This window comes from Cupressus sempervirens, chromosome 8 (genome assembly GCF_028749045.1).
Source record: "Cupressus sempervirens isolate cs-2001-9-10 chromosome 8, ASM2874904v1, whole genome shotgun sequence".
NCBI lineage: Eukaryota > Viridiplantae > Streptophyta > Pinopsida > Cupressales > Cupressaceae > Cupressus > Cupressus sempervirens.
The window spans coordinates 234236659-234250661 of record NC_143125.1 but is presented as its reverse complement, the minus strand read 5'-3'; positions in this window follow the sequence as shown (position 1 = coordinate 234250661).

The following is a 14003-nucleotide window of genomic DNA, read 5'->3' as shown; positions in this document are numbered from 1 at the left end:
AGACTTCACCCCACCCTTTATGGTATCTAGCAAAGGTGCACATATACCACTAAAAGTCCTAATGAATTTCCTATACAATTGAGCTAGACCATGAAAACTCCTTACCTCAGTAGATATAGTAGGTAGTGGCTACTTAAGGATAGAAACAACCTTCTCTTGGTCCACATTCAAGGATCCCTTAGATACTACAAAACCTAGATACATAAGTTCCTTCTTGAAAAAGTCACACTTCTAAGGATTTATAGCAAGATTTTCCTCATGAAGTCTTTGCAATACTGCCTCCACATGCTTGATGTGTTTCTCAATGGTCTTTTTGAATATGAGTATGTCATCTAGATACACCACCACAAACCTTCCAGTGAAGTCTTTCAACACTTCATTCATGAGCCTCATGAATGTGCTAAGAGCATTAGAGAGACAAAATGACATCACAAGCCATTCATAAAGGCCATATGTTGTCTTAAATTTTGTTTTCCACTCATCCCCCTCCTTAATCTTGATTTGGTGGTATCCACTCTTCAAATCCAATTTGGTGAAGTACATATCTCCTCCAAGATAATCCATGAGATCCTCAATCCTAGCTATGGGAAACCTATACCTGATTATGATCCTATTTATGGCCCTTGAGTTCATACATAGTCTCCATTTTCCTCCCTTCTTGGATGCTAGTACAATAGGGACTACACGTGCTCTTATGCTCTTTTTGATTAGACCTTGGTCCATCAATTCTTCTACATGTCTTACCACTTCTAGATTTTGGTCTAGAGTGAGCTTGTATGTTTCTTTGCTTGGTAAGGATGCCCCAAGGAAAAATTCTATTTGATGGCTTGTGACTCTTCTAGGAGGTAGGGTAGAAAGAGTTCCATCACTGATAATGTCTTTGTACTTCTCAAGTTATGCTTGAACTTTTGCAAGTAAAGGGTCCTTGATTGTCTTTTCTTCTCCCTTAGACGTTAGCACCACTGCATAGCCTTTACTCTCTTCATCTTTAATATCTTTAACAAACTCTTTCACACCACATAATAACACACTATGTACCTTAGATTATGGTTCTTCTCCTTCCAATAGAGTCTGGATTTTAAATGTCTTGCCTCTTTTCTTGAATGATATGGATTTTTACTTGCCATCATGCATTGTTTCTCTATCATACTGAAAGGGTCTACCTAACAGTAAGTGGTAAGCATCCATGGGCAAAATGTCACACAATAATCTATCCTTGTACCCTACTATGGAGAAGTAAACCCAAGTTTGTTCATTCACCAATATGCTTTGGCCTTTGTTAAGCCAAGTCACCTTGTATGGATTTACATGTGGTATTTTAGTTAGATTAAGCTTCTCAACTACCTCCTATGATATTATATTATCAGTAGAACCTGAATCCACTACAACCTCACAAACTTTTTTAAGGATCTTGCATCTGATCCTAAATAGAACTCTCCTATGCTTAGGTTCATCAGGGATAGGTTATTTGATTAGTACCCTCCTAAACATGAGGTTCTCACCTTTTTCACACTCTATGTGATCCACCTCATTCTCCTTACATCTTGAGCTATCTTCTTGTACATATGCCACTCTCTTTTCATGAGTTGAAGAAGAGGGATTTTTAGGAAACCTATATGTAGGATGTCATGTTGACCACAAATGTAACACTTCATACTAGAAAAGTATGAGTTACTTATGCCTAATCATGTGCCTTTGTTAGAACCTCCTTGGTTGCCTCTTCCTTTGCTATATCCTCCTCTAGGAGTTCTTTTAGTGGCTTGCTCTATCAATTTTTTTTCACCTTGATTCCTTTATTCATTTCCTCTATCTTGGTAACCTCATCTTTGTCCTCTCTAATTTCTTTCCTTTCCTCTATCCTTGAAATTGGAATCCCCTTTCTTCTTATTCTTCTCTGCCACCGTTAAGGCTAGTTGATGGCACCTTTGAACTATAGTAGGTGTCCATAAACTAAGCTCATCTTGGATGTTCCACTTCAAACCAGCCAAGTACCTATCCACCTTTATTGGCTTCTCCTCTTGCTTCTTAGATCTAAGGCATAAACTCTAAAACTCCTTTGTATAAGAGGCCATGTTGAAATCCTTCTGTCTCAATATTTGTCTTATTTTCTAAAGTTTGATTTCAAATTCCTCTAGTAGGAAGTTCTCTTTTAACTTGGTAACCATGGCACTTCAGTTGCCTATAGGCTTCTTTCCCCTGTTGATCCTCTCATCTTGGACATATTTCCACCAAGTTAAGGATGAGCCTCTAAGTCTTGACTTAGCCACTTTGACCTTTTGTGCCTCTGACACCCCTTCACACTCAAAATGATTCTCCATACCATCCAACCAATCCATCATTGCATCTATATCCATCTTTCCACTAAATAGTGGCACACCTTCCAAATATTTCCCACCTAGGGCTTTAATATATTTCAAGAATGGTTCCTCATTCAAGATAGGGTTTGGATTAGGGACAACATCTTCTTCTACTATCTCCCTTCTCATTGTCTTCTTCTTCCTTTTTTTAGCTACATCAGCAACTTCATCCAATTTTTCACCTCTTCCAAGGCTACTTCAAGGAGTCTATTCTTCTCTTTTTTCTCATCAACTTCCTTAGCTATCTCTATATTAGTCACCATGCTTGACTCACCCATTGACTCTCTAGTATCTATAGATATACACCTTCTTCCCAAGTCTTTAACTCACTCTAATACTATTATGATGTGACACCTAGTCTTGATCCTACCCTAGCTTCCTCTAGAGTCTCCTTAGGTCTTTCTCCTGACCTAATAGGGTTTCTTTCTACCCTATTCTCCTTATGATCTTGACTATGAGGTCCTAGGATTTTCAACTAGTGCACACCATTTAGTAAGAACAATCCCTCTCAAATACCATTCTCTAAGCTTGACTTAGCCTTCTTGTCTACTTCACACCACTTTCACAATCAACCCAACAACTTTTTTGACACCTCAAATAAAGGAGTGGTAATATAGAAGGATATTTTTATTCTCTTCAAGATCTATAACCATAATCAAACTTGAAATCCTAATTGAGTTCCAAAAATCATGCAAAATTGCTCAAGAATGCTTGTAATAGGGCTACAAGCAATTAGCTCTCCAAATGAAGGAAAACCCAAATAACTAGAAAAACTCCTTAACAAGGGGTCAAAAAAACCAAGGATATAATCACCTTTTTAAGAGAACTCAAGGATTTTGGTGGTCTAGGGTTCTCAACTTGTTTGTATAGTATGACCTCAAAACTAGCATAAAAATAAGGGTTTCAAGGGTTTAATAGGCTACTTGATGAGAAACATGTTATACCCACCATATAAATCCCACCAATGCCTCCCATAGATGTTTGGCTCCATTACACATTCTATCAACACTTTCCAAGATTTTATTGAAGTATCATGCACATTCAATCACCCAAACACCTCTGCATTTGACTGTGATCCCTAGCCATGCATCTCTTGCTTGCCTAGGGCATCACCATAGAAATGTTTTCCTTACTTTCCAAGAGCCCTCCTTTTATTAAAATATTTACAAGGATTCATCTCCAATATCCCAAGAGGTCATATAGATCCTACGATGGGAGAGGAGCTTATGACTCCATTTCATTGAGGTACTTGCTTTAGGATAGTAGATAGTGAAGAAACAAAATAATTTATTCAAGCACCTAAAACCTTATGAAATCAAAAACTAGAATAGTACAAAATCCCAAATCAAACTACTCTAACACTTCCAAGAATAAAATATTGAAATCTAATCCATTAAAATGCCAAAAACCTCAAAAGCATAAAATTGTAACTATGAACTTATTGTTCAGTCTGTATACCCAAAATTGTTCCCAATTTCCAACCCTGCAACAAGGTTGAGGATGGCCTTATAAACGTATCCCAAATCACTCCCTAACTATTTCAGACATTTATAAGACTCTAACTACAAAGTTTCTTGAAAGCAAAAAAAAGTTGTCAATGTTGTCAATGATAACTTTTGAGCAACTTTTACATCTTTTGGAGTTTGACCTTCAAACTTGCTCCAATGACTACTAAACTTTGGCAAAAGCCTTAGAAGGATTTTTTTTAAGTAAAAAGGTCCTTAAATTATCATTTGTGCCATCCTAACCTAATAACCAAAAAGATTCTCAATTTGACCTTATTGAGCAACCATGAGCAACTAGGACCTTAAGAGGCTTTCTTATTTTAACCTACCTCACCCTAGGACTAGACTAGTCCTATTATTGAACTAGTGTTGTGTCTAGAACCACTACAAGCTAAAATATCATAAGAGACCTAGGTTTCCACAAGCCTACCTAGGTGCCCCTGCACCAAAATAATTTGGGGTTTTTAATCTTCTTTGTTTTAGATTTAGATCTATGTTTTTGCATTGGTTACATAGATTAATCTAAGGTCTACCCACCTAGGTTTTGCAGAGCCTAAAGTGTAGAAGGATTATAGCCTTATATTTGTACAAGGTTCTATTTATAATGCATCCATTATACAAGTTAGCTTCTCTTAGATGTATTTTGTTTCATCTACTTGGTTACTGAAACACTCTCATATCAAGAGCCAACAAAATGACGACTCTGTTAGGGAGTGTATTGAATTCTTCTAGTAGAAAAACCATGAGAATATAAATAGAAATTTAATACAACAAGAAAAAGGCATGAATAAATCTATTACATCAATAAGGTTCTTATGTGTTTTCCATTTCTTTTCTAAAAAATCACATCCCCAGTATTGCTTTATTCATTTATAGCAATAGCTTTGAGAGTTGGGTGTTATTTGTATTGTGAAACTAAATTCATAATCAATCAGTTCAGCTATGTGCAAAGTATTGTTGTAAAATTCATAGTCAATAACAATCAAGTGTTTATCTCTTTTCCAAGTATGTAAATCTTCAAAGGTGGTTTGGTGATCTGCAAAATTTTCCACAAGTTGAGAGTCTAGTTCAGATTTGTCAAGTAGTGAATTATGTTATAAATTTCTTTCTTACAAGTGTGGGCAATGACTTTGGGATCTTTGCACAAGTTGCAATTTTTTGACATTAAAGACTTCATGGAATTTTAGCATTTTGTTTGGTAGACCTGAAGCTTTTTTGAGTAGTTCTTGCCAAGAAAAGAGAATTCATAAATTCTTGATTCATAAGTTGGAGTGTTTTTTTCTTCTGCTGATATTATGAAATTCAAATTGTTGAAATTGAATCACAGTTGTGATTTCATTTGTCCTCTTCAAGGATGTGGTAGCTCTACATGGTTTTTATGTAATGTGAAGGAGTTTCATGTGTACAATAGTAACCAATCAACAGATTAAGTTTCAGCATCAGCACTCAAGGTATTTTAGGTTTTATATTTTTTCTTTCCATGAGAATTAAGTAGTAGGAAAGGTTACTTATATTCAGTGATTGTAGCATTAAGAGTGAGAGGTGTAAGTGTTAAAATGGATTCAGAGTTTTGATCTGAAAATAGTTTATCTAGCCATGAAAGTGAATGTGAAGAATTTTCTGTGTTGAGAAAAGGAATTCATGATTAGATTACTACCTTCATAAGAAATGAAGTAAAAATTATTCAAGGTCAAAATGGTATTCAAGTTTATATAAGATTCAGGTTGGTAGTCATTGAACATCCCTTTTCTTTAAGACCTAAAGAGTCATCATGGCCTATTATTTTTCTAAATGCTTTCATGCTTGATTCAGTTGATTAGTCAACATGTGTAAGGTTGGAAAGCATTGAACACATTGAAAAAGTAATATAAAGAATGGATAGTTATTTTCTTGAAAATGGATATTACATATCTTCCTTGCAATGTCATACTGAAGATGAAAATCATAATGAAGGAAGTCAATCTCTTGATGATAACATATCTAGTATTGTTGAAGAGAAGGACTCTCAATTTGAAGAGATAAATGAGTGTAATCAATATGTAGAAGATAAGAATATGACTAAATTTTCTTCTTATAACTCTTCATGTGATGAAAATGAATGTGATGATGTATCTATTATGGGATCCTCATGTAGAGAAGAGGAAATATATTGTGATAATGATTTTGATTTTTTAGATTGTTCTACTAATGATCTTGTTGTGATAATAATTTCACTTCATCCAGATTATGTTCATAGCCAAGGGGAAAGGACTTGTGATGAAGTCTTAATAAATACTGATGAAATTTTAGCATTGTTGGCTCATGATTTTGAAAGGAATGCATCTAATGATCATTTAAAGATTTTATTGCGAACACATGTGGATTCCATTGAAGGTGAGAATGATACCATGGATGTGAGGTATGACATATATCTTAGTCAACCTATGTCTTCAATTCAGCATGTATATCATGAAGAAACTAGACATGAATATGAAGTATTACATAGTGATAATGAACATGGTAAAGATGAAGTTGGTGCTACCTCATGTGATGAAGAATTGGAACCAATATTTGTGAATACCATTTATGACATTCATTCTCTCCCTTGTAATGGTTATTTTCATGATGAAGTTACTTCCCTAAAGATTGATGTTGAAAATAATGAAAAATCAAAACCCCCTTTGTCAAGTTTTGAAGATGTATGTGACAATAGTCCAAATGCATATGTCCATGTATATGATGACTCATATGATAAAGAGAACATTGATAAGAATAGATCTAGTTTTTATTCTGATTTTTATCATATTACAATACTTCAATGATTTGTAATGATCAAGATGATGAAGAAGTTGGTTCTTTATCATACTTGGGGGAAGCATTTGAGAGTAGTTTTCATCCACAAGTGATTGATTTTGATGATTTGTGCAATGAAGGAAGCAGTGATGAAAGTGTACATGATTTTCAGTCTAATTTTTCTTCTAATGTTGATGATTCTCATGATAGTAACCTTGATGCACTCAAGGAAAAATCCAATGAAGTGTATGATGATGGCAAGAACACTAATCAGCCTTCTAGATGTGAGCACTTTCATGGAAATTATTTTCACTTGGTAACTAATCCATTGTTTGAGTGTGAAGAATTTTCAGCATGTGGTAAATCTAATTAGATGAATAATGATATAGTAAATGGAGTTAAATCAGATTACAAATACTCTTGACATCTGGTTGCACAAAGGGAGTTTCAAGTTCATGGTATGTGTGATTCTTTTTATCGAATAGAGTATCATTCCTTTGTGTTTCCACTCGATAGCATGTGTGAACACATGTTGAAGAATAATTTTAGTTTGGTTTTGATATTGATGAGCATGTTGATCCATATTTCAATAGTTAGAAAGTTTTAAGAAATGATCCTAGTTTGTATATGAATTATGAAAGTGAAGAGAGTGATGTTGTTTTTCCTAATGAGTTGGTTGAAGATGTATATTTGATTAGTGAAACTAATGTAGATGGGAATATCAGCTTACCTCATGAAAGTGTAAATGAAAATAAATTTTATGATAGAGGTAAGAAGTTTTTTTGAAGTTTTGGTGGCCCAAGGCGATCATTTTTATAGTTAGGATAAGTTTTTCTTATTTGCAATGAGAGTTGTTTAAGAGAATTTGTTGGAATGTAATGTAAGGAAAAATCTTTCTCAAACCTTACCTTCTCTTAGGGTCTTCTCTAGGAAACTTCTCTAACCTATTAGGGTTCTTCCACTAACCCTAGTTCCATAGGGTCCTATTCTCAATCCTCAACCCCTTCATCTAGTCCACGCCAATAATGAAGCCAAATCAACAATGCATCCTTCACCTAGTGTCTTTTTGCATCAACCATGCTAAACAACCACCCATGACCAAAGCTAGTCACCAATGAAGAGAGAGATCCCATTCTAAGGTATTGAGTCCAACACAATTCTTTGCAACCCAAAATACTATGAGATATTTTCCAATCTCAAGAAATTACTTCAAACTAGGCCTTTTAGGGCTACAAGGAATTAGGCCTTAAAACACACCTTTTGGCTTATAACTCAAAACCTCCATTAACATGATGGTAAAAAAAACTTCCATTTCCAGATACCCTTTTGGAAGACCCTTCATATTTATTTGAACTCACTTCCCCAACCTATTCATACAATGGGTTGCTAGAATTAGGCTTAAAAATAAGGGTTACATCATATGCTAATAGTATCCATAAGGGTTTGCTCAAAGACCTAGTAAAATGAGTCACCAAAACCTCTCCTTGGGGATGGGGTTTCTTCACACACATGACCACCTTTATCCATCTAATTTCTCTTGCAACCTCTGTGATCCCTAACCATGTTGCTTTGTCTTGCCTACGGCATCACTAAAAAAATAACAATCTTTCTTTCAAGGGCCTAAAAATTTTTCACACTTAATTTACAAGGATTCATCTCACAAATCATAATAAATAGAATGGATGCCATGGTGGGCAAGTGAGTTATGACCCCATGAGTAAAAATTATTTGGATTAGACTAGCAATAGTGCCAAAACCAAAACAATTTACAAAATGCAACAAAATAGAACTAAAAAACTATCTAACCATGTAAAGAAAAATTTATCTACATCTACCAACTCATGCACAATCTATAGTGCAAAGGTCAATCCATGAAATGTCTAAAATGAAAGAAAAGGTCCTCACTGTGACAAAATTGCTTTAAAATTATGCTTGTCCAATAACCAAATTTACTTCAAGATTTTTTGAACCCTTCTCACAGGTTGAGGGAGGCCTTATGTAGGTGTTCACCCCATGTCCTAACTTCCTAGGAGTGTTATCTATTTCCATGCTTTTGCAAAGTTTTCATGTAACTTGACAACTTTTTACATTTTGAGACCAAACTTGTCCAAACCTTCATTAAAAACTATGACATGCCCAAATACATTCCTTAGGATAATAAACCACTATTTCACTCTTTCTTTGCCCAATCTAGCCCTCTAAATGCAAAAAAATGTCCTATTTGAGAATGTTTGTAACATTGTCACAATATAAAGAAACTTTAAAGAACTACACAACTATGAAGGTTTTTATGAACTAACTAGGACTCCTAGTGATTAAGGAATATCCTAGGACTAGCTAGCCCTATTATTTCATTAGTGGTTTGGCTAAGAATGCTACAAGCCAAAACTTGACTAGGAACCCTAGGTTACAATGTAGCCTTACCTAGGTGCTCCTGCACCAGAATGATCTGCTTCTTCCAAAGATCTAAATTATTTTCATGCCCACAAGGGGCATGCATCCCCAGACAGGGCCACTTTTGGGATTCAAAATTGCAACATTAGATTTTGAGTACTATATATATAAACTTCACTAGAAATACCCCTGTTAACAATTTTATTGATAAGTATCATCTTGTCATTTTAAGGCATATGATGTGTTTTAGGTGTTCCTCATCTTTCATTCAGTATGTGCATGTATCTCATCATTATAAGTTGCAATTCTGATGCATTTTGTGAAATGACATTTAGAGTATTGGAGAAATCTACATTTTTGCCCAAGTGTCAAATAGTGTTTGAAGGGCTAGTTTGTATTTGAATATCTTGTACCCAGTTAAGTTTCATGACTCGCTACTTTGGGGATGTCTAGTATGCATATAGAAGAACCTATGTTTCATATTTCAAGTCATTTCAATATTTTTTGTTAAGATTTTGAGTTTCTCAAAGTTGAGAATTCATCTCTGTTATGATTTTGCACTTTACACAATTAATCTAGGAAGCGTTATTTTACAGTAAATATTTTACGAATCATTGAGAATTTTGAAAAAATGATCATATCATTGAATTGTAGCATAAATGGAATCCTATGTTTTCAATTTGAAGTCCTAATGAATCTATTTGATATGTTTTCCAAATCAACTCCATTTGCAAAAAAATTTAAAATTGCCCAATTTTTATGACAGTTAATCAATAGCCCTATTTGACTGATTATAACTTTGACCTTGTTGACCAAAATGTAAAAATTACTCATTAATTTTATTCTAGGGTTCAAATACTTCCTGTGTTCCATAATTGAGCTTATGATGAATCTATTTGACTAATTTTCAAACGTGATTCCAAATGCAATTTCTAAGATTTTATTGGTAACCAAATGTGCAGATTGATGAAGAGGCTTGTTCAAGGTGTTATAACTTTGTAACCATGATATATGTGCCTAAACTAATTGGACAACTATCTTCTATACTGAAAATACTCCAAGTGTGTCAATTCTCAAATCTTGATGAATCCTTTTGAGCACTTTCTCAGGTTCATTATGTTTGCAAAAAGTCCTTATTTTGACAAATCGCCTAGTTCTGCAATTCCAAGTAGCCAAATTTCCATGTGTGCCAATCACATCCAATTATTTGTCATGAGTTGAAAATACATGCATATATTCTCTATATCAAAGAGATTTCATACCCCAGGTCTCAAGTTTCTAAGTTGTCGTTTAACTAGTTTTCCAAGCCAAATCCAAACACAATTTTATGTTTATGAAATATTAGAATGCAGATCATTTTTCAGAGAGGAAACTTTAGGGGTTAATGAATTTTGACCCTAATGTTTCCATGAGCCAAGAATATTAGGATGGATCTTTGAAAATCAAAGAGCAAATGTGCCCAGTGTTAGACTCTGGTTACTTGATTTGATCAATTTTTAAAGCCAGTTCTAGGGCTCCTCGACACAAAGTTAAAAATGTAAGCGATCAATCAGTGATCAATTTTGATTTTGAATGCTGCAAGAAGACACTTAAAATCAATTTTTGAGTCCATTATTTAAAATGCAAAAAAAAAATCCATACCCACTTCGGGGCCTGACTGATTGCATCATAAATAATAAGACAATGTGAAGTTTGAAGGTATTTTATAATGATTCTAATCATTGTAATACCTTAATATGCACACTACAAGAAAGTATTCCACTAAATTGGATTATTTCTTTAATATGCATGTTATTGGCCCATTGTCTTTATCTACAAAGATATTTTAAAGGGGAGAACATAGACATTTTAATTGAGGCATAATGAAAACAAGTTGGGTGGGGCTTTTGGATTCTAGTTTGCACCCATTTGGGGTCACTATTATTTGAACATTTGGTCGAACTAGAGGAGGCCCATTTAGTGAAATCCTTCTAGAATTTTCTCATAGCGATACATGGAAAACATTTTTTTGTGTCATGCTTCCCCAACTATATTCATTGCAAAAATAGAGATAACCATTGCAATCCAACTTGAATTTCCAAATGCCTTTCATGGTTTTAGTAAGTATTGTGCATGGGAAGTTGTGTTTTTTGGATAATGGATAAGATTGGATTTTAATGAAGAATCAAATATCAAGCATAGCGTGAAGGAGTTCCCAACATCTAGACAAGTTCATCAGTGGTCATAGCACAAGCAAGAAGTTGGTCCCTTAGAAGTAACATAATATGTGCACCAGTCTTAGACTTTATTCTTCTCAATAACCTCAATCTTAGACTAGAGAGAAACCTGATTGGACCAAGCATGGGCGTATATAGGAAGTTCTAAATTGAGAAGAAGAAAATCTTACAAATTCTAAGCATCAAAGAAGTGATGGGGTTGCAATGTGAATGGTCTATGTCTTAGAGGGATGTTAAATGAAAGGGAGATTCAGGCTAAATCTACAAGGGGCATGTACTTACTAGAGGAGCATTTACTCACAAGGAGAGCACCATACTCTGAGGCACATTTTGGAGTACAGACAAATCAATGATCACATAGTTATGATTCTTGTTCACTCTAGTATTAGTTCTCTCATGTATAAGCATTAAATTGTGGAATTTTTTTTAAACGGAACAACATCAATGAGGATTAATGTATTTCTACATGAATTGTGTAAACAAGGAATCATTTCTGACTGTGTATAAATTCCATATGATTACAATTTTGGAAGATAGATTCTTGTTTCAATAAAGGATTTACTCTTAGCTAAATATCCACACTAGAGTTGGATAGATTTGTCATTTGAAAAGACCAGGAATTATGTTGGAGAAAATGATAAAACATGGAATGGTACAAATTGAAGATGAATTCACTTTCTACCCTACACACACAAACACATGAAAATAAAATGAATGCATTTGTTTGTTGCCGGCAACAAGATGTATAGTGATGACAAACCATAGAGGCTTTTATTTCATATTGTCCCTATGCTCAGGTTTATATATGTTTTTATATGTAAACATGTAGAACATGGTTGTCTAAATGGCTCTTGTCTTTTGAGACAAAAGGGTTGCATGTGTTGGCCTAGTTAAAGCTAGATGTGCTATGGGAGAAGTTTTGACCAAGTAAACAAAATCCATGGCAATATCTCTTATGAATAGATAGTCAACACGTGGCATGCACTTCAAGATAGGGTAAGTTGGACAAAGAGTAACATATGGCATATGGGTGCATTGTCATTGATGATTTGGTAGATAGAGTGACATGTCACATAGGGTGCAAGAACTTGACATGTGTCATCAAATTAGATGTTCATTGCATTGTCACAAAGGGAAGTTGCAAGGAAGTTAACAAATTCAAGAAAGCAACCCAGTAGCAACATGACATGTGTCAGCAATCCTAGGACTATGGTTGTAGATCGTTTGACCAATAAGGTGGCAGTTGCTCATGTGGTATTGTGATGTGGCACATGATAGTGATCCAGTAACCAATAAGAGAGTGTCATGTAGCACTGACTAGACAGATGTTGATCAAGCTACTGATAGGGAAAAAATAAACTACTCAATACATGCCACGTGTCCTGCCAAAGTCACCTATAAGTTTGACAGAGAAAATTAGAATGGAGGGAAAAGGGTTTCAATTTAAAATGTTAATATTTCAAAAGGTTTCAATTTTTTAAAAAATCTCATATAAGTGAATGCACAAATGAGAAAAAATTTAAAAGAAATTAAAATGGGTTGGGCCCAAAATTGTTAAATAAAAGGGATTTTATCATATCTTTTTCAACTATAGGATGAAGTAAAATTTTATCTATTAAAAAGTGGCCTGAATATCCATTTTTTATTTGCAACTTCAAATAGGCACCGGAGACCTGATTTTTACTCAAACCTAGGTATATCATATATCAACAGAAAGGTTTCAAAATGAATTTTTCATTTTTGCAATCAAATCAAGTTTAGCTATTAGTGGGTGAAATCTATTCTAAGATTTGTTATTTTGTTGGTTCTCCCATAGTAGTTTAGATTCAATTTGCAACAAACCATGATGTGGGTTGCCACCAAGCTTGGAGAGTGTTCTGTTACTGAGGTTATTTTACTTTCTAATCCATTTGGTGGACCTTTTAGAAAAAAATTTTATCTGTAGATATGATATTCTTTCAAAAGGGGTTCTCATCATTTTAGAGGATATTTGGCAAGCTTGTTTGGAAAAATGATGAAATTTGATTCAGTAATTAGTTGAGGAGAGAGGAGAGAAGATTTGTTTTCAATAGATGGAAGGGATTCAAGTGTACAAATAGCACCATCAGATTAGATCTAGGATTTCTTCCTCTTTTGTATCTTTGCATTCTCTTTTACTATATAGGGTTGGTTCCCAAATTCATGAGCAAGTTCTCAACCTGGTTGTATTCTCTTGGGCAATAATAAAGAAATAGTGATAGATCTAGTTTATTTTGTGTTGCTTTGAATTTTCATATGCATTTTGATTGTATTTGGTTTCAAAGAGATAAATACCAATCAATATTGATAATATTTTTACCTTGAATCTTATCTCTTATCTTTGAATTGTGCAATTTTCTAAGATGTGTGGACAAGGAACCCAGATCTTATTTGTAATTCATTTTGAGTTGTATGTCATAGTATGTTTTGCAATTGATTCAAAGAATCAAGTAAATGCTTAGTGTGTTTTGATACGGTTGCAGATTTCATGGAACAATTCTAATAAGTAGAATGATCAAGTGTTTATCTCTTTTCCAAGCATATAAATCTCTTGAAATTGAATCACAGCTGGGATTTCTTTGTCATCTTCAAGGAGGTGGTAGCTCTACATGGTTTTTATGTGACATATAGAGGATTTTCATGTCTACAGGAGTGCCCAATCAGCAGATAAAGTTTCAACATCAGCACTTAGGGTTTTGTGGGCTTAATGTGCTTTCTTGCCATGAGAATTAAGTAGTAGA